The sequence below is a fragment of the Euprymna scolopes genome, chromosome 28, assembly GCF_053919585.1.
Source record: "Euprymna scolopes isolate OS-2025 chromosome 28, ASM5391958v1, whole genome shotgun sequence".
In the NCBI taxonomy this organism is placed as follows: domain Eukaryota; kingdom Metazoa; phylum Mollusca; class Cephalopoda; order Sepiida; family Sepiolidae; genus Euprymna; species Euprymna scolopes.
This window is the reverse complement of record NC_136509.1, coordinates 44,975,790-44,999,951: the sequence shown is the minus strand read 5'-3', so window position 1 is coordinate 44,999,951 and position 24,162 is coordinate 44,975,790.

Here is a 24,162-nt window from a genome sequence, read left to right as displayed (position 1 = left end):
TGGAAATTGATTCCGTAATATAGAGTTATTGGTTTAAATTAAAAACTTGGACTGATGTCAAATAAAAGCTGCCGAGTCTGCGGCAATGTAAGTGAACTCCCTCTACCGGTCTAGGAATCTTCTCACACCTGACAGTATCCTATATTCCTGTAAAATCCCATTTGTATGTCCATAAAGTATTGTTATCATAACGATATCAGTACACTTACTGTTAACCTCTCCATGTTGGATATGGTACAAAAAAGATTTTATAACTGAACTGATCCCACACTGTCTGTCAAGTGTTAACGTCTGTCTTATCGTCGCGTTGTTTCACCATTTTGCATGCCAGGAGGTCATTAAACTGATATTTTCTTTTCTCATAGATCCTTTCCAACGGCTTCTTCCTCGACAGTACCACCACGCAAATGTTTAGATGCAATATTTAGATGTAATTTAGGTACAGTTAGATAACTAAACAATTGCTGCCCGAATTCATATATTTCTGCCTTTATAAATCTGACCCCTATCACAGTAACCTCTTACGCATCAATGAGACTAAGCTTTGTTAGGGGTGAACAAAGTAAAAATAAAAGAAGACAAACAAAATCACTGCATATGTTGATATCTACCTATATACTTGTCATATCGTGCACAATCTGTATTTTTATAAATAATCACATTCCAAAGGCTAAAAGCAACCTAAGTATAAGACTTAATGCAAGGGATCAATCGTCTAAAGCATATTATAAAATAATTAAAAATTGCGAATGTAATGAACAGAACTTGCTATCTAATAGGGACGATTTCTAACAAATATTTGTTTATATTAGATGCGAAGATGACTAAGTTGTAGGCTGCAAAGAAGAAAGTATGCTTTTAACGTATCGAAATGTTCTTGGAAGTATTTCTGTTCACATTTCAAATTTTACATTCTTTATTATGTTTTATTCTTTTTTGTATCTATATATCAATACAATAGAGTTTGTGTTATTTTGTGTGTGATTGTCGGTAAATTGTAAAGACCTTCCATTTCTTATAATAAATAAGCAATAACTAAGAATTCTTCATAAGTTTTGGTTTCGGTTTAGCTTATAGCTGAAAGAACTCAAGTCAAGCTGATGCACCCAATTAATATTGATATATTTTTTATTTTTAAATCCAAACTTTTTAATATATATGGATCTATAGAAAATTGACTTTATGATAATATACGCGAAATCTGCATGAATTAAAATATGTTATTTAAACGTATTTTACAACCGGGCTTCGCCGCGAATCCCTATTAGCTTAGATAAATACTTTTATGGTTTTAACAAAAGAGCTACAATAATATCAGGGCGTCTCCATTTACGTTGAACATTCACAGAATGACAACATTAACATGCTACACATGAAAGAGTCCGCTGTGGAATTTTCACAGGTCTCGCTAGTGTGTCTAATTCTACTTTATATTCGAATACTTACTAACAGAACCACCGGAATGTTGCTAACCTCACTAGTAAAAATGACGTAATTGACTGACAGATGTTCTTCTATTCTCATGATATCAGAGAAAATTTATAAATTTAGGGAAATTAAGTATATATAAATGCGAAATGAATAGTAAACAATACGAAAGTATTCAACGACCAAAAAGTCGGAATGTTGTTGTTTGCTTGGATTGATCGTCTTTTCTTAGTTTCTTTTAAAACGATTAAATCTTTTATTTAAAAGGGATTTTAATAACGCTTATATTTAAAAAAATATATTAACAATTATATATTTGTTCTTATATAGTATTTGATACATACGCAATCATATGCATCATACAATGGGATGCTTGTAAAGAATTAGCGCGAAGGTTTCTTATATAATATATGTATTATTATTTATATTTTAAAATACTATCCGTTCATTGGCTGCTAGACATATCAGAAAATGCGCATAGTTCTAGACCAAACGTTTTGAAACTGAATACTGATTAAAATGAACAAATAGCAAACGAAGTTAAAGACATTAATTGTAATGCATGGCTATTGATTTAAAATGTAATGCCTTTTTAGAATAGATTTCATAGAATTTTTCACATAGTTTTTGACAAATTATAGAAATCGAAACAATGTATTTTACTAATACTGCGTTATAACATGCCCACACTTTTCAGTCGAGCATTTGTGTAAACCTAACATTTTCTTTTAAGATATCATTCATATCGTTCTTTTCAGAGTTATTTCATGTGTCCATCGAGAAAATAAACAGCGACGTTCAAGAAACTGTTATCAGGACACTTGGATACGTTTCAAGACACACCCTTTTAAATCCCTCTGCATTTCCGTATTATGTAATTCATTTGCATTACTGTTGAATATGAATGTAGGCAATGCGCTTTATTTGGTTTTTGTAATATTCTTTAATATTCCTGCAAGTTATTACAACGAACCCCCTCACCAATATCAAAATTATCATATAAATCTTTCAAATACGCAGCTTATAAAAATATTTCAAGACAAATTGAGTTTTTCAACGCGGACTTTCTTCCACATAAATCCAAACTCGTGAATAATTTATGAACTACATTTCCACTCACTATTTTTTTCTAAATTATGAAGAATCGTACTTTGGAGCAACTGCGCCAAATCCGGTGGTAATTGCACCAACTAAAAAAAAGTACTCTTTATATGCGTGGTTGCCAAAAGAGCATGTTTAACTACTTGACGTAAGTACCCCGGACTGGCGCAATTTCCCTAAAGTACAGTATTAAACATTTATTTATTTTGCTCCCGACTTAAACATCGTCTGCCTCCTGCTTAGAGTTTGGCTTTATTGTTATCTGTATAAAGCGTACTAAAAATACTTCCAGATTAGACAACATTTTTATCATGCAGAGTGCAACATGTAAATTCCTGCATTTTGCACCACGTCATAAACTGATTATGTCTCTAAATGTTCCCTCGTTGTGACTCAAGTAAATAGTGTCTATATTGTTTCGATAAAGAATATTCTTGATTGATCAGCTGGTTCATCATGAGCAGCATCTCCCTCTTGTTGCGAATTGTGAACCCACGTGACATATTTTCTCCCTTCCTTCCGATCCAGGGCAAGTTGGTTAATGGACGTTCAACTGTTGAGAGATGTTTAATCAAAAATATTTTCTCTCCACCTTCTCCTTGGCTTCGTTCTGCCTCTTTCGCCTTTAAACATACCCTCAAATCATATCTTTGACTAGCAAGTTTAAGAGTTTTACTTTTGATTTTTTTCAAATAGAAGGAGAAGAGAAGTAGTTGGGCGGAGGTGGATATTTTTTTTCTTCGACCAGGCGAGGTCCCTTAATGAAACACATTACGTGATGTGAAACACTTCAATGCGATTGGCTAGTTGCTTAGCCGCGTGATAAAATAAAGGCCATATAAAACTACTGAAATCACATAAATAAAATAAACATTTACGTTAACTGCATTAGGCACATTTTTTTTTAAATTTTAGAATGCTTCTGTGTTTTTGAAACCCAACCCGATTCAGTGTTTCGATGTCGTTTCCTGGTTACGGGAGAAAGTCAGTTTATGCCCTAAATAAATGAATTGGGTGATCTGTTTGATAGGTTTACTGTGAATAGTCATGTTTAGTTAAACTGTAATTTAGCTGCAAATATTCCATTTTAACCTTAACATGACTATTAACAGTGATAAATACGTTACATGAGGCTGTTATTGAAAAACCCGATGGTGTAATTTTTTCACGTTACATAGGGTAAAAACTTTTGTATAGTCAGATGCAGTGATTAATGATATCTAAAATATAATAAACACTGCATTTTAAAAAACCCACGTTCAAATAAAAAAAAAATATATGCAAGAGACTAATTATTTAATTCACTTCTTATTATTATAAACCGAAATGATAAAATAATGTAACGAATACAAACCTACTAAAAAAACCTACAAACTAACCTACAATAAAATATGAGATAAAAATTAAAGAGAAGGTGATAGAAAAATAATTATACTTCGGATGGATGTATGCAGTATTTATATACAGATACCTCCGTTCAGTCCAGAAAGACAAAGGTTAGCCCCTGTAGGGGCAGCTGCGCGTGTAATTGTTAGGCGAGGGTTGCGCAATCCTGAATAGGTACGGTTTGAGTCCAGTAGCAATGACAAGTCCAGGAGACAATGCCGAGATAAGAGGAGAGCAGAAACAGCACATGGAACGCCCAAAACGGTAACCCATTTAGTACTGACCAGGCCCACTGGTGCTTAACTTCGGTGATCTAGCGGGATATATATATATATATATATATATATATATATATATATATATATATATATATATATAAGGAAGTAGTCACCAATATATATATATATATATATATATATATATATATATATATATATATATATATATATATATATTGGTGACTACTCCCTTATTTAAATATACATCTTTCTTTCGTTGGAATTTCTTAACCCTTTTTATATAAATATATCTAACTACAACGACAGAATGCCACCAACACGTAAAAAACCTGTAGAGGATACACCAGACTCCCAAACAACACCCAACATGGAAAACAAACATCTCGAGGATGAAATTCTAAAACTGAATGAAAAGATGGACAGAATGATCCTCATGATATCCCACCAACAGGATAAGATACTAACCAACATCGACGAAATTATAGAACTCCTAAAAAAACAACAAGAACATTTAGAACATCTAAAGGAACCACATATCCGGAATGAAGCGCTGAAAACAAAAGAAAAAAACCCTCCAAACATGGAAAACTCTTATTAAAAAGAGAAAAATGGCCTACTACCGTGCAGTCAAATGCAGCGACACCGCCCTAACCTACAGGACATTTTTAACTATGGAGGAGCAGTTTATCCCAAACAAATTCCGAGAAAAAGTCACAACACAAGACACAGAGAAGCAGAAAAATTTAAAAAAAAAAGCCCTAAACATATCAAAACTACAAGCTGAAATCGACATAGAGGAGGACAGAAAGATACACCTCACAGGGGAATACACCAAAATCGACGATAAAATACTCACCGACATCAGAAAACTATGCCCCAAGGAGACCCACCAATTCCTTATCGGACTGTGGGTGTCTGAATGCAGAGAGGAGGAGGAAAAATCCAAAAGAATTATCCTCTGGAAAACCTCATGGGGGGATATCAAAGAACTCCACACTTTGCTACAAAATCTACACCCAAAAATAAACTTCACACTAGAAAAAAGCCCCACAGAACTACCTTTCCTAGACATCCTAGTAACAATAAAAAAACAACATAATCACAGACATCTACCACAAACCCACATACACTCAACAATACCTCCACTTCAAAAGCCACCATCCTAAAAACTGTCTAAAATCAATACCCTACTCCCTTTGCACGTAGAATCTGCACCATAGTAACAGACAGACACCTCCGTTCAACTAGACTGAATGAACTACAAATAACACTGCGAAAAAAAGGATACCCACTTCCACTAATACAGAAAGGTATTGAACTGGCTGGAAAAATTCCAATAGACCAACTAAGAACCCCGAAAGAACACAACAAAGAACAAATTCTAGCATACGTCTCTACACACAACACAAATAAACCAGAACTATTCACACAGATAACAAAAACCTTATCCTCCTCAATCAGAACGACAAACTAAACAACATACTTAAAACAACAAAAATAATAAAAAGCAACCTCCAACCCAAAAACTTAAAACACATCATAACTTCCTCAAAACTCGTCCCACATACTACAAAAGGAGTTACAAAATGCAACAACCCGCGATGTGGAGTATGTGACATAATAATAGAAGGTAACACATACACATTAAAAAACCCAGCACAAACATTCAAAATAAAAAAGGATCTAAATTGCACCTCCAGAAATGTAGTATATGCACTAAGATGCGCAACATGCAACAAATCCTACATAGGCGCCACCAAAAATTTCAGCAATAGAGTGGCCTTACATAAGAGCAACATTAAAATTGAAGATAACAGACACCTCTATGTTTCAAAACACGTACACACATGCAGTGGAAACAGCTTCAAAATAATGCCAATCTTCCAAACAGACAATTATTTTTATTTACTTACACAGGAAAAAAACTTCATCACCAGATTCACTCCTGAACTGAACAGAACCTAATACCATCACACAAAAACATGAAATGCAAGGTACACTCGCATGCACACCCATACACATACACATATACACACCCACACATAAATCAGAACCGACACATTAAAACACACACACGTGCGCGCATACAACCACACACAGACATAACACCCCTATCTCTAATACAACACACTGAACAATACCAACCCTACTTAACCTCGAAACCAACAACACTAGGAGACACCTAGAACCATAATATGATATCTGTTCCAACACCTCGCTCCCTCCTCAGGCAGTGGAGGAGAACCCCCTCATGACTGAAACGACTATCATCCCTTCTATCATCCCCCTCCCATACCTATACCCCCTCCAATGCCCCCCCTCTTGGGAACAAAATCTTCCCCACACTAGGAACCGATCCTGCGTCTGGCTATACCCACATGGGGAGACAAATAAATAGAAACATTAAAAAATCCCCTATTTTAAATACACCCCTCTTTCTAAACAAACATAATATAAGGAATACCCGAAAAGACTAAAACGAAAAATCACAATACTAAAATCCAAGAATCCAAAAAAATAAATATCAAAATAGAATGAAAGCACCCCTACCCTTATTTCAGAAGAACCAGTCCCCCCTCCTCACACATACACATTAGTAACGACCTCGGACCACAGCCGCCTTCCTAAGGAAGCAAATAACCCCAAAATACTATAAAACAATATAGACATTCCCAAACCAATAAAAGCAAACACACACACGCACACACACGCGCACACACACATAAACACACACACACACGCACACACACACACACACACACACCCTACCCCACCCTAAAGGAAAAGAAAAAAACATTAGCAGAAAGAGATAGCGACTACAGCCAGGTCAACGTCTCCCTGGACAAGCCCAATAAAAGAGCAATAAAAATTCAGCATACCAATGAATAATAAACACTTAAAAGCTTCCACCCCTTGGAAAAACTTCAAATTAACTACGAAAATCGCTATTTTTACATCTCCAACACATTTGAAAATAATTTCTGACGAGCACGCATCACAGACCGTCTGAAACGCGCGTAAAAACGATTTCAATGACTTAAAAATATTATTACAATGATCCAAACATAATTCTCAATGAAAAACCAAGACACGGAATAATAAAATAATGTTAAAAATACACATTGTTGGTGACTGCTCCAGGATTAATTTGGAGATGTGCCAAGAAGATGAGTCAAATTTTTCAAAAGACTGATTACACAGGATGAAATCTAGGTCCATCACTATGACCCAGAAACCAAGGCCCAGTCAATGCAGTGGAAGCATTTTGACTCAACACCTCCAAAGAAGGTCATGCTCACAGTCTTTTGGGACCAAGACTCCATACTCTCCTGACCTTACACCCTCTGACTTTCACCTCTTCCCAGCCATGAAGTTGTTTTTTGAAAGGAAAGCGTTTCCCAGATGATGCAGCCTTGATTTCTGAAGTCAAATTCTGGTTGTCTATGTTCAACGATTTGAATTTTGAAAACTCTATAAAAATCCTCCGATAATTTTGAGTCTAAACACTTGACATTTTAGATATAGGTTCTTTGGACGTCGACCAAACTTTATAATTTTATTTGAGCCTAAAACAATAAATGATAAGGGGTAAAAATTAGGGGTCAAAGGTTTAAAAAATTGACCTTTGCGGTATCTACCAAATTACTCAGCCAATTTCTGGTGTAATTTTTTGAAATTATACATAAAGTGTATTCAGATATATGGCAAGCTTCTTAATCGGTTTTTGGCCTTAAATTTTGTCTGCCATGGGGTCAAAGTTCAAAAGATTTTACATTTGCAGTCTTTCGCAAACTATTTAGCAATTTTGGGTCTAAACATTTGAAATTATACATAAAGTGTATTCAGACATACAACAAGATTTTAATCAGTTTTGGGGCGTATGTTTCGCTTCCAAGATGTCAAGATTAAAAGAGTTGACCTTCGCATATTCTACCAAACTCCTCCGCAAATTTTGGGTCCAAACACTTGAAATTTTAGATGTAGGTTACGTGGACATTGGCTCAAACATTTTAACTTCATTTGAACCCAATACAATAAATGTAAAGGGGTCACCATTGAAGTCAAAAGTTTTAAAATAAATTGACATATGCGCTCCTTTTCAACTTTTCTTCATGGTAGTTAAGGAAGACTATTATATAGAAAGGCATTACCCTACACATGCACAATTTTTAATACATACATATACACATAAAATTATGACCAGTACATAGGGCCCGAGCTAAGCCGGGCTGAACTGCTAGTCTATCTATATATCTATAGAAGTGAAATTGCCTGCGTGTGTCTGTGTGTGTACATTTCCCTACCAAACAACTCCGTCAATTTTCAGTCTACAGACTCGAGATATGACATAAAGGGTATTGAGATTAGGGGATATCTTTCTGATTGGTTTCCGGCCTTAAATTATTCTGTCAAGGGGTCAAAGTTTAACGAGTTGACCATTGAAGAATCTACCAAACTCCTCCGCTAATTTTTGGTGTAAACACTTGAGATTTTAAATGTAGGTTACTTGGACAGGAATCAAACTTTTTAACCTGATTTACGGCCAAACAAATTAATGTTAAATGGTCCAAAATTAGGATCAAAATTTAAAAAAATTGACCTTTCAGACAATTTTTTGTCTAAATATTTGAAACTAGCATTTCCTCCCGGTGTTGCCCGGGTGTTTGGAGGTGTGTGTTGAGCAAAAAAAAAGTGGTAGTAGGAAGACAGGCTCGAACTCGTACCGCGAAGGAAGAAAAGAACGGAAAAAATACCTGACGTCTTTGCCGTTACGACCACCGCCAAACCGGAAGTGACTTATGTTTAAATTAAGGCTAGACAATCCAAAAGAGAGAATGACTTTCAAAAATATCGGCGAAAAAGCACCCTCTGTAGAAAAGTGCCCAGTTTAAGGTGAAGATATTAACGTTTTTAGCCAATGTTTCGGTATTTTTGGTCTGAAAGGTCAAATTTCAAAACGATACTGATCTTCTGAAAATCCGTAGCCTCTGCGGAAAGTTTTAGGCAGACATGCACACATATATACATTTATGCATTGATAACTAAATATTTTGACCCAAACCGATTAAAAAATTTGCCCTATCTCTGCATACCCTTTATGTAAAATTTCAAATGTTTAGATCAGAAATTGTCTGAGTAATTTGTAGAGACCGCAGAGGTCAATTTGTTTTTAACTTTGACCCCTATTTTGACCCTTTAACATTAATTGTTTTGGGCGCAAATCTAGTTATTAAGTTAGATCCATGTCTAAGGAGCCTATATCTAAAATTTCAAGTGTTCAGGCCCAAAATTGTCGGAGGAGTTTTGTAAAGCACTTATAGGTCAAATTGTTGAACTTTGACCCCTTAACAGCCAAATTTCTGGTCGAAAACGAATTACACAGATTTTCTGAAATCTCAGTACCCTGATTATAAAATTTCGAGTCTGTAGACTTTAAATTGACAGAGTTATTGTGTAGGGAAATGTAAACCCAGAGACACACAGATAACATACACAGACACGTTCACTTTTATATACATATAGATGGATAGATTTTATATAAATTGTAATCAGACATAGGCCAAACTTTTTAATCGGTTGTTGACCGAAAATCTGGCTGCTAGGGGGTCAAAGTTTAAAAGATTTGAACTTTGCAGTAATTAGCAAACTATACAGCCAATTGTATGTCTAACCATTTAAATTTCACAATAAGTATATTTCAGACATGCACCAAGATTTAAATCAGTTTTGGGTGAAATTTAGGCTTTCAAGATGTCAAAGTTGACAGAGTTTACATTTGCAGTCTCTTCCAAACTCCTCCACCAATTTCGTGTCCAGAAATTTGTAAATTTTAGATGTAGGTTACTTGGACACGAGTAAAACTTTATATATATATATATATATATATATATATATATATATATATATATATATATATATATATATATATGGCACGATTAGCAAAGACCGTATCCAGTCGGCTACCATTAGCAGTTCCGCCTGGCTTTTTGTACATACGTATATATATATATATATATATATATATATATATATATATATATATATATATATATATATATATATATATATATAAATAATCTGATGATCCCCCCCCAAAAAAACATTGTTTTTTTTATAAATATATAAGATATCATGCTATCCCACAGTACCGCTTCCCAGGTAACAATAATTCTAACAAATTCTTTTTAAAAAATTATATTAAAGATAAATTTTTATCTAGTGTCAATTATCGTTGCGACTCATCACGATTTCATCTTCTGACTGACACCCTCATTGTACTTATCTTATAGTGTCTTAAACGTACTTTTAATTGGTAGCTAATTTGCACAGACACACACGCGCGCACACACACACACACACACACACACACATATATATATATATATATATATATATATATATATATATATATATATATATATTGGCAGCAAGTCACTATTCAAACACGTCTGATTAAACACGACTGAATTATTTTTTTTACTTTTTTATCTGAATATTTTTTCCAGTCTTTTTATATCAACTGTCAAATATTTTTTCCAGTCTTTTTATATCAACTGTCAAGTTATATAGAAGAACACTAAAATTTGATACCTTAACAATTGCACTTGACGACTAAAATTGCTAGAAGCCATTCTTATAAAAAAAAATACTCCCTCTTTTTAACTGGATCTCATTTAACACCGGGACAAATACATTAACAGTATTTAATAACTACCAAGAAACTAAATGAATAAACTATAAAATAAGAAAATCGAAATTAAAAATAAAACTAATTCGCCCCTTACCATCCTGCACCCACCTTTATAACTAATAGACCATTTTATGTCACATGCCAACTGATATAAAAAAAGATCGCTCGGCGAATGGAAAAGATATCCAGAAAAATCGTAAAAAAGAACAACTGTCGTGTTCAATCGTGCTTGAATAGCAAAAAGGTGGAACGATAAAATTGTCACCATAGGAAAGAAGACATAATTCCATTTCCGCTTGATGAAAACCAGAGTTGTACAAGTTCCAAAGGCGATGCCACTCGTCTGTTATGTGTGAAAGTAACACAATATACAACGAGCGAGATCACAGAAGCATCGCTGTACAACTCAAGCTCTCTACCGATCCGTTATGACAACAGGATCATTGCCAGCGCCCTCAAAATGCACATTCTGACAGTTCAACTCTTTAGGGGCACAGCTGAACGCATCGGATGATCCACGGTTATGGTCTTCGGTGTGGTTACAAGTGAGGGCCACATCATGCCACCTAATATCTTCGAAGTCGGTTCGAAAGTAAAAACCAAAGTGTACCTGGATGTGCTGAAGAGTGTGGTGATCACCTTGTGCAATCAGGTGACTGCTGACAGACCCTGACAGCAGGACTCGGCGCCGACTCACAAGTCCAAAGAGACCGAGACTTGGCTTCAGCTACCACTGTGTACCCTTCTGTCACTGCCCCTCCTCTCCCAGCCTGAACTTACTGGATACTTCTACTAATTTTTTAAACTAAAGTTTTAAAATAAAGCTGTAGTGTTGCTATATATATATATATATATATATATATATATATATATATATATATATATATATTTCGTATGATTATATATATAATAATGATTTAAAAAGTTAAAAAAAAAATGACTCGTAGGTCATTACCGAGAATCGAAACCAACACATTTAGCTAACGGTTTACTCCCTCCTTTGACGGTAATGCCTGAGTTATGAAGACATGTTTGTATCTAAGTCTAAAAATAAAATCATGAACTAATAGCTATTATATTACGCGTGCATATTCGTAATACCGTCGTGAAATCTTCACTTGGCAAATTCCATTTTTTTTTTAATTTTCAAACATTTGCACAGATTTTCCCCGGTTAAAAAACAAGTATAAAGTTTTATATGAGTTCGAATAACCTATAAATTAAGTTTAATGTATGCAGACCAAAAACTGACAGAGGAGTTTGGTAGGGATTTTTTTTAAAACAAATACGCATGCATATATATATATATATATATATATATATATATATATATATATATATATATATATATAAAAAGGTGTTTATGTTTACTGTAACCCATCTACGAAAATATTCCGCAAGTATAAATCATGTAGAATATCTGCATGAATATATTTAACCGTTATAGTTAACTAAAGATGATCATCCCAACTGAAGACCAAAAAAAGAAATCTAATTGGCAATTTATTCAAATGAATGTTTAAAATAATATGAAAATAAGCTAGATTCTTTGAAGTTAATTGCAATTCCATGACACATATATATCATTACATAAAAATACTCAAATTTATAAGAGAATATATATATATATATATATATATATATATATATATATATATATTACATTGATACAGACGAAATTGTCTGTCTGATGATGACTAATATAAGTTGCCCACCATTCTTTGGTATAGCACTCTCGTAAGTGCAATCGCCTGCTGCTTTCTTAGCGTTATGAGATCTTTGTTCTTTTAATAAACAAACAAATCGATCACTGCTGTCTCAGTGATTAAACGTCTATTTAAATAGACATTCGGACACAACCTTTGCGAGCGTCAATTCTATAGACCGGAGGATAGAGCTGTCGACTATCAACTAAATAGTTGTTGGTTAAATACTTGACTCGAGGTGAACGCTTAGTGACATTGAAAAGCTATGCAACATCGAAACAGTCTTTCTCCGGATGACTCTCTCTATAAATAAAACTAGTGTCTGTACGTATTTTGAAATTATTATAATAATAATTGTCAGCCGCTTTAAGAACTCGGTTCTTATTGTTGAGCACTTTTAAGTTGAAATGAAAGTCGCTCACTTAAGCTAGTATGGGCAGATCATGGTGTTATCATCATTATCGGCGGAGGTTACGACATTTAAAAATAAATGTTTAAATTTCAACGATATTTCTCGCGGTTAAGGTTGGCCGTGGAGTTTGTTTCTTGCTAATGAAGTCAGAGATGGCTTCCTGATAGGGTTCGAAGCTCCCGATCGTCAGTAATCGTCCCACCCTGCACCGATGATTCCCGAAACACTAATGTCTGGTCTGTAGGTATTAACAGTTTATTTTATAAATTAATAATTATATATATATATATATATATATATATATATATATATATATATATATATATATATATATATATTGAATGAGTGCGAACTACAGAGAGCCAAAAGTGATCAGTGAAAGATACTGATATTTATATTATAGTAATATATTAACAACCAAATTCGTTGTGTACATTAAATAGAAAGCTTCTAGCTTCCATTATTTCAATCAATTTACCGTAATCCTATATTTAATCATGTCATTGATAAAAACTAAATCAATTATGTTATCCTTTTTTCATCTTTCAATATAATTCACTGTTTTTTTCCTAGTTTTTGTTTTTCATTATTACATTAACATTTCGTTTGGCATTCCAAAATAGCACGAAAACAAAATTCATAACATCCAATTTATTTTTGTTAATCATTGTTGTAAGTAGCGGCGTCCTTTAATGTATTTAATTACAATAAGCACCGCAATGAATCAATTCGACATTTTAAAGCAATTATGAGTAATTATATGAAACAATAAGTGTATGTTGCGTGTTAATTTGTGGGAGAGACCCGTAGATATTTAATTGAAAAGAGGTCTACAGGAAAAAATGTCTGGGGGAAAAATCGTCATATAAATAAAAGTTAACCCAAGGTAAATAGTTGCTACAAGTTTCCATACAGATAATTTCGAATGTTCGTGTTCCAACACACAGGCACGCGCGCACTCGCGCTCGCGCACCTATATATATATATATATATATATATATATATAATAATTTAATAATGATTATATTTACGAACACTTGTCTCTTATACTTATGCAATCGTCAATGTAGGATGACAATTTCTGTAAATCGGAAGATTCGAACCCTGCCACGAAACAACCTTTGACTCTAGTCGCTTAGCATCGTCTTTCCAACGAAGATGACGCGAATTAATAACTAATAAACAGTCAATTTCGGCGTACACATTAGACAATTCAAAGTGTTTGAACAAAAGGAATTGTAAACGTTGCATGAGCGCAAGTTGACTGCCTTTTAGTTTATACTTTCCAGACAGTGGCAACCCTTAAGTATTATTAAAAGGGGTTTGATGATTGTAGTTAAGTAATACACACACACACACACACACACACACACATATATATATATATATATTATAGAGAGAGAGAGAGAGAAAGAGAAAGAGAAAGAGAGAGAAAGGAGCAAACCGAGTTATGTGTTCATTAACGTTTTGCCTTTACTTTGAGACTTCCTCTGGATGGATGATTAAGAAAATAAAAACAACAGTACAAATATTTTACATTTTTGTTCATATGCAAAGTGTTACGCGTCTCTATTTCAGAAACGGAAAAAAGACGTTGTAAAGTAAAAAAAAAAAAAAAGGAAGGGGAGCTTGCGTTGTTAAAAGGTGGGAGATTTTTAATAACGTCATATAGTCGTTATGTTTTTATATGATATGAACGCAGTTGATAATCCTTCTGAAAAAATATGTCTGTTAACATACAAATATATGTGTGTAACAGAAATGAAATAACTGTTTTTGTTATGAAATTTATTGATTGAGATTATGGGTATTAATTATTATAGGAAGTGCTTTTATTGTGTGAGAAGGTTAACCGGTGTCAACAATTGGATTTGGTCTTTAAATAAATGTTTACTTATTAATGGTGCTACATTAAAGAAGACTCCACGTCTTTTTTTTTCGTTTCTGAAATAGAACAGTGTCACACTTTTCACATGAAAAGTTTTTCAAATGTTTGTTCTGGTGGTTTTGTTTTCTTAATCTCATTCATCCGGAGGATATCTCAAAATAAAGACGAAACATTGATGGAAACCTAACGCGCGTTGTTCCTTTTTATTTCTCTATTTTGTCGGAATACTATTTCCATTATTCTAATCATATATATATATATATATATATATATATATATATATATATATATATATATATATATATATATATATATATATTATTGTAAACAATTTAAACAGTTACATATGGCCACTACAAATAGCCATCTGTTCCAGTCAATGAGACTGCCATAGTCAAACATTTTCCAGATATACAGCATAACTACGCTGGTGCATCGGTTCTCCTTAGATAACTAAAGTTGAGTGCGGTCAGTATCAGATGGATAGCCAATTTATATATTCCAGATGGGTTAATAATTTAGGAATTCCAGCAGTTGTATGTAGGAGGACGTCGACATCTCCCTTCAAGAATTGCAAAAATCTAATGGAGTCATCTAATCTAACGGTAGTATACATGCGACTGGGGACTGCTCCTTAATTTCATACTCCTATGAAATTTCCTTCTTAGCCGGTTAAACTTACCTCAGGATTCGTCTCGCATATATATATATATATATATATATATATATATATATATATATATATATATATATATATATATATAAAAGGTGGAAGCTAGATGGTTGTTAAACTATACATTAAGACACACACATACACACACATACATACATATGCATATATATATAGAGAGAGAGATAGATAGATAGATAGATAGATAGATAAAAGGCAACGTTTCAGTATTACTAAAGATATTAATTATATTAATGATCATCTTTCCAAAACATAAACTAGTTCATATTTGAACGGACAGTTTAGTTCACAGATATTATCCAGTATTAGTATGTAAATCCTAAATATTTTATCACGGGGATGCTTATGTACCGTTACATACGTTTCCACACGCGTTAACATGTGCACAATCGGGACCTATTCATTGCGGGCCCAGTCGCAGAGGAGACGATGAATGAGAAAAAAAATCAACTACTGTTTTAGGTTTCCCGAAAATACTTTTATACCTCCTTCTCTCACCACAAGTTACTTCTCGTGACGACTTTGATGTCACTAACGTCTCTAAAGTTTTTTTTAAAATGTTTTTTGTCCTTTTGAACGTCGTTTCGAACGTGTTCTCGAGCGTGCTCCCGAAAGTGCTCTTTCTCTCCTTTTTATAGTATGTTTCTTTTTTCTTACCGTGGCGTCATTACGTTCACGGCTCGGTATTTGAATATAGCCCCCATACGGGCCGGGTTACACAGAGAATTCGAAAAATTATCATTCCGAAAATAAAAATGCATATACATTTTGTACTTAAGGATAACTTTTTATCTATAAATTCAAGATCCGGCAGGAAGGACTATTGCAATTAGCTTACCTGTAAAATAATTATGTGTGATTCGATTCTAAGCCAATTAAGTCAGTTAATATAAACATTCTCAAACACCGATTGCCATGACTAATAAACCTCTCCCTGAGAATTCTTTGTATACACTGAACATTCACAAGCAACATGAGTTGGAACAAACACATTGAAGACATTACCAAGATTACTTCAAGGAAGGCGTCCTCTCTCTATCGTACTAGAAAACTACACTCACATGACTACATCATTTATCTCTACAAAGCCATTATTCGCCCGATGCGTGGAGTATTGTGGCCACATCTGAACTGGTGCATCTTCTATTAGTCACTACCTTTAAAATAGAGTCCAAAAAAGTGTTTCCAATCGAATAGGTCATGCGCTCTCAACCAAGCTCTAAACCATGTTGCATCACCGCAATATTGCATCTCCATACATGTTCTATTTTTTATTGGATGTGCTATGAAGAACACGTAGTACTTGTGTCTATTCAACAGTAATACGGCGACTAACCATACAGACAACAAAATCACCGTTGAGCTCTTTAGATTGAAAAAAAAATGTTGTTTCTACTAATAGTATCTTCACTGCTAGAATCTGGAATTTTTACCCATTTTCTCAAATCTGTATGCACTATCGTGCAGATATTTAAATGTAATGTGCACAGATATGTTGCTGCTCAAATCCCTACATAGTGCTATTGTAGATATAGTTCCAAATAGTAGTCACTTATATTTATGTGGGAATAAGCGATATTTGTGGTGAATAAGACTAAAAAAAAACCGTTTACATTCATGTAGTTAGAACCTTCAGTCGATTCGCAATCTGTAAGCAGGGTCTTCATCAAGATTTTTTGATTACTGAATACACTAAGTGTAATGAGATGCGGTAGTGGCATGCGTTCATCTTTTCATTATAAACGCAAATTTGTCGTAGATATTTATAGTAATTTACATGATGTTTGAACTCTGTTGATTTGAAATTATCGTTGTATAATCTCATCATTTAAATCAATCAAGACGAGCACATCTTCATGACCTGCCTTATTTGCACAAACAAGTGAACGACGACAATATTCTAATAATCAATATGACCTTTTAAATCGGAATACGAAAATTTGAACTTCAGTTAGTCACACAACCTTTTGGACGTTAAAATAAAATCGTACGTTTTGACGGAAACTAATAGGTCAGTATTGTAACCTAAATGTACGCTGACCTTATATTAATTAATTCTTGTTGATTATTCATGATTGGCTTAAATAAATTTACGAATAATTATCACATCAATAAAATATATAGGGACTAATCACGTTGACGCACAAGTTCTCGGTACATCAACAAAGTTAAACAACGCTGATTCTGATTAACAAAAGCTAGGTGACAATTCGGAAATGTGTAAAAGGATGCCGACACTCCTTTTCAGAAGTGCAACAACCTGAAGATTTTATCTCCTCTGACCCGAATGTTCATGCAATATTTTATTTATATTCCTCTTCCGGAGAAAGCAGGTGCGACTTGCCCAGAACTTATTCCACCGGCATAAATGCATACACCAATAAAACATCAATCCCGGTCCCATAATTACATATCGTAAATTAATATATATATATATATATATATATATATATATATATATATATATATATATATATATATACTATAATAATTAAATACCTACAGACACTAGTGTTCCATTATTTCGGGAATCTTCAGTGCAGGGTGTCACGATTAACACCAGTCGACAGATTCCAACTCGGCAACACGAGCCAACTCTGGCTACCATTAACCGCCTGAAATAATTTTGAATTTAGACAGTGTAGTTTTAAATGTTCTTTACGTCAGAACAGTGATCTCATCAGTAAATGATGATCTATGCATGAGAACTAAATTGACCGACTTAATTAAACTGAAACGAGTTTCTTAAAGGGGCTGTCATAACTAATTTTTTTTACTATAATAATTAAATATATCCACACTAGTGTTTCATTATTTCGGAAATCTTCAGTGCAGGGTGTCACGATAAACACCAGTCGACAGATTCGGACTCGGCAACACGAAACATCTCGGGCTCGATTAGCAAAGACCGTATCCAATTGGCTATTATAAACCGCGGGAAATAATGTTGCATTTAAACATTGTAGTTTTAAATGTTCTTTACGTAAGAACAGTATTCTAATCGTGATACAATGCTCTATGCATAAGAGTTAAATTGACCAAGTTAATTCAACTGAAAGTGCTCAACGATAAGAAACGAGTTTATATATATATATATATATATATATATATAGAGAGAGAGAGAGAGAGACATATATAGATAGATAGTTATAGATATAGATATGCATACATGCTTATATATATATATATTTATATATACGCACACATCCGTACATATATATATGTATATATTTATGTATATATATGTATATATATATACACATATATATATATATATATATATGCACCTATCCGTACACACACACACACACACACACACACGCATATATATATATATATATATATATATATATATATATATATATATATTTATATATATGTATGTATGTATATGGAGGTGAATAGTTGATAACCGGGCAGTAGAACAGAAAGTAACCCGAATTGAGTTCCTAAAAGAAGCCAACCTTATAAGAAACGACAAAATATATAGATATTATAATAAATTACTGTTCCCTTTTTTTTATATATATTTGCATAAATGTGTGTTGATCGTGATGAGCAAGTACTTGAATAACTGAAACCAATTATCCTTATCTTATCGCTGTTATAAGAGGCATTGAAACTCCCTGAACATTGGTGTGAAAAGAGACAAGTGCACGCCGGAACAAAAGTGTTTATGCGTGTGAGCGACGTGCCTTCCACACGTAAAAGATATGCAGTCGAATGGCCTTGATCATTGTTCGATTGACATTGGTATTGAAAACGATGGTTTTTGAGAAGGGTATATTAATTAACGAATATATATTCCATAATTAAGTAGCGTAAACGTAGGTATCAGTGAAGTGTTAACTTTGTAAGTATAGTTGTAAAAACGTTGTATATTTAAGCAGAGTTAATTACATGCACAATTTTCATGGTACTTTAGTAATGGAAATTTAATAATATTGACAAACCAGTTAGATCACCAAAATTGAGCTATGTTGATCTTAATAAGTACTAAAATGGGTGATCTTTGGTGAATACTAGGTGCACCATGTGTCCTCCGCAGATATCGGCGTTGTTTCCAGTCATCCTATACCTCTTTCTACCACTGGAATTAAGCAGTGTTGACTCACGGAAAGTGTACTTGGAGGATTGCGACACTCTTGCTCTAAAAGTACATGCGCAGGTACCTTTACAGAGTATCCATTCTTCCTCACGGCTGAATAGAGAGCATGATAAAAAATAGTGCTATTAGAGAAGAGGATACTACGTAATTAAATTCCAGTGACACCCATCTTATTTTCACATGAATAACAATCCTTTCCTTATTCATTCAATTTTAGATTTCTTCAAAAGTAAACTTAAAGAACATATTTTCACCCGCTTTATTTTTTCATCTATAGACGTGCCACTAATTAAATGAAATTGGCTATTTGGAAAAAAAGTGTGTGTTTTGCAATTGTCTCGTACAGACCTATCAAAAATGAATATGAAAAATAACCATGATAACAATAAGATGCTTACGTCACCTGAAAATATCCAATACGCTTGCTCCGCTTGTTTTTACTTAATTTTGTTTTATCATTTTAACCTGTGTATTTTCGTTTTTTGTTTTTAATAAAGACTAGCTGGGTTGTTTGCTGGCAAACAGTGGGAAATGTTAAAACGGTCAGGGTCGATTACGCTACACAATGATCGATTCGTAAATAATGTCTGTTGAATACACACAGACGTTGTCTAGGGACTATCATACGAGACAAGGAAAATCTGACAATTTTAAAGAGTAAAATGAAAACAATAAAACGGTATTAGGACACCTCCCTCTGTTTCACACACATTAGACTATATTGTACGTGTATTCATGACAGTGGTTATATTATTTGTTTTTATGTTCGCTGGTATCTTTATTTATATAAAGTTAGGCATGCGCATGGGTTTATATTTGAATATATATTGTTCACGCCTATATTTATTAACCGATTTTTTATGGATTTTAGAATAAAGCTATTAGTGGTAATGGAGTGTAATGTGCTCTATATTTAGATCAACTCACATTCCCGAAAATTTGACGAGGCTCTTCGATAAAATTCGTGTAACCTAATTTTTAGTGAATTTTCAAAGAATTTCCATTGGACATTAATTATTAAAAATTCTTAAAATCTTAATTTCTTTGTGTTATTTATAGACGTTTTAGTGGAGCTAATATGGATACGGCATTCCAATTAATATTCAAATATTTTAGATCTACATCGAATGTTAGTGAGAGTCATAAGGCATAAATTTAACAAAATTTCTGGAATTTCAATTTCTTTCTGAAAACTCAAGTTGATTCCAATCTTCTGTATCTCGAGATCATCCTTTACTAGATCTGATGCACTGTGGCGTATACAGGAGCTATGCAGTCAAAGCTGGAGTTGCCTCTCCAGATGCAGGCTTGGGTGTGCAATAAGGAGACAGATGTGTCCGGTTAGCAGGGCCACTCTCTTCGTAGCAAAAACTAAGGGTAATAAAAACCAATAGGTCGGAGTCTGCACAGCAACAAGGGTAACCGGAAAGATGTTGTAGTGCTTAACCATCCCCCTACTTCGACGCCAAACACGATTTATATATATATATATATATATATATATATATATATATATATATATATATATATATATATCCTTCATCTGTGAGAACATAGCTCAATTACTTTCCTTCACGACTGAGACAATTTTTATTTTTGTACCTTTTCTCCACGTTAAAAAACGACCCTGGTGTCTAACTCTGTCCCGTGGGGAGGCATAGTAAATAGGTACTTTATGGATGCCTTCGAAATGGTTAACACTAAGGTTGTAAACCCGAACTAAATCGTGTTTGGCGTCCAACTAGGGGGATGGCTAAGCACTACAATATCTTTCCGGTTACCCTTGTTGCTGTGTAGACTCCGACCTATTGGTTTTTATTACCCTTACTTTTTGCTACGAAGAGAGTGGCCCTGCTAACATATATAACACACATATATATATATATATATATATATATATATATATATATATATATAGTCTTTGAAGTTTTTAACCTTTAAAACTATACAAAAAAATATTTCTTATCATTCGTTAGAAAACCATCTAGTCAGTAAGTCATTTAATCACCTATATATATATATATATATATATATATATATATATATATATATATGGGGAGCGTCCGGTATTTGAGAACCTATATTTCCTTTTTAAAAATAATTAAAAAGACAAACAAAAACATCGACAAATTTAAAGCAGTGAAATTGTGTTCCTGCGATGATAGGTGCGATATGAATGGAAAGCATGTTAATCCACGCTTTGCGTTCCGGAATTTAGAGAAATAATAATCTTTATTTGTATCTTTGACAGAGAAATACAATGAAAGTGGCGCTAATAACTATTGTATCTCATTATGATAGGATTTCGTTGTTCCATTGATGACATTGCGAAATGGCAGTAAGAATTACAATACATCTAGAAATAATGTTACAACTAATGGGATCGTACTCGTGTTATTAAAACAAGTAAAGCATGCATGCCCCCCATAATCGCACAGTTATAAAAGTTTCTGAAAATTGAAACTAATGATAGTGACCTATATTGTTTGAGTCAAACATTTAATAATAACCAGAAATTAACAATTCACATACTTAAAAATCTCCTTATGTGTGATTTGGAAGCCTTTAACCTGTCTATGTATGACTATTTACGAAGTGTTGCGCGAGTTTGTTGTTTGTGTTTGTGTGTGTGAGTGTGCGTGTGTGATTGTGTCCCTGTGTGTGTGTTTTTGCGTGTGTTTGTGCTTGTGTGTTTATATGTCTGTGCGTGTGAGTGTCTGTGTTTTTCGTTTAGGTGCGCGTGTGTATGTGTGTTTGGTCGTGTGTGTGCGTGCGCGTGCGCGTGCGTGGGCACGTTTTTCAGTCGTGTGTGTGTGTGTGTGGGGGGGGACGTTTTTCAGTCGTGTGTGCGTGCGTGTGTGTGTGTGTGTGAGTATGCGAATGTGTTCCTATGCGTTGCCTGTACGTGCGTGTGTAACGTATGCGTTGATGTATGCGCGAGTATGTGTGTGGGTGTGCGTATGCGTGTATACGCAAGTGTGTGTGTATGACTGTGCGATACAAATCAATATAATACATGCGTTAACCAGACACAACGTGTGGCCGGACGGGTAATGCTAGTTATTAGTAAGATAATATTTTATGCCTATAATTTTGACCAGGAATTATATATATATCCAGCAAACGGCGCCAACATACAACCCATGTATTTAAATTAAAAGCATACTATTCAAAATCTTTTTATTACACATACAATTCGTTTACTTACATTTAATTTTGATTTTACATTTCCAATTTATTTTCCCGAGTGATTTTTTAAAATTTTAACTATTACGAATATTGAATTAAGTCGAAGCCCCTGTTAAGTACTATGTCTTTGCCTTAACAGTGGTTATCCGAAAAATAAACGGACAACGAATGATTCATTTTATTAGTTAATAGCAATTTTACCATAATATAATAATAAACCTATTTTGACTATTCTGTTCAGGTCATATCGATTCTGTGTAAACCTGTTAGACATTGTGATGACTCGCATTTGTTGAAGGCAGTTCTCTTTGAAGGTACTGTTTGTTCATAACGTGGTTCCTTGAAGATTTCTAGCTCCGACTTCTTTCATTTACGAAATGTAATTCAGTAAAACGGATAGTTGTAACAGAGCGCAGACTCGCATATAACAACTGTATGCAAATTACTGGGCCGTATACGAGGTGACGTCACGACAAGGAAGAAGGATTTTTATTATAAAAAAGAAAGCGTGTACGCAGATTAATGGTAACGTTAGAAAGAGAACAGAGATGGAAGAGTTACACAGATGGGCCTAGAACAACGTTTGAACAAGATGGGAGGTGTTTATCGAGAAAGTACCTAAAAATAATTGTCTGTTAACAGTGGAAAACTCGATTTATTCCTTGCGTCTATCTGCATACAATGTGTGCGTCCAGAATGGCGACTTGTAACGACTACGTTACTTCGTCAATTTTGATATTTTTTTAAACAAAACTGTTCATTGTATTGTAGAAATCATGGTGTAAAAACTGCTCTGTCCGATTTTGTTTTAGTAGATTATTTAATTGTGATTATTTCTCAGAGTTCTATTGAACCAAATAAGATTAAGTCTATTAGATCTATAATTTTCTCAGCTTATAAAAAAAACAAAAACAGGCGTTAATTGAGATGTTCGGTCGCTTAAATATGCTTTCCTAAGCGAATTGCGTCTATTTAATCTATTATTTTTTTTAGATTTAAGAAACCTGTGAGTGAATTGGTATGATCGGTTATATACACACGCCCAAGTATGCACACTCCCCTTTCCTAAGCAGTTGTTTAGCATAAATAGGGATATAATCTCTCATTTATCTTCGTTAAGGGTTACACAACGAAAAAGAAACCGCGTTCTCTCGTATGAATTCGCTGCCACGCGTGTTTTATTTTACTTCCAATTTATATATATATATATATATATATATATATATATATATATATATATATATATATATATATATATATATATATATATTCATATTCATGAACGTGCTGGTATATCGATTTGGTTATATCTAATTAGTAACG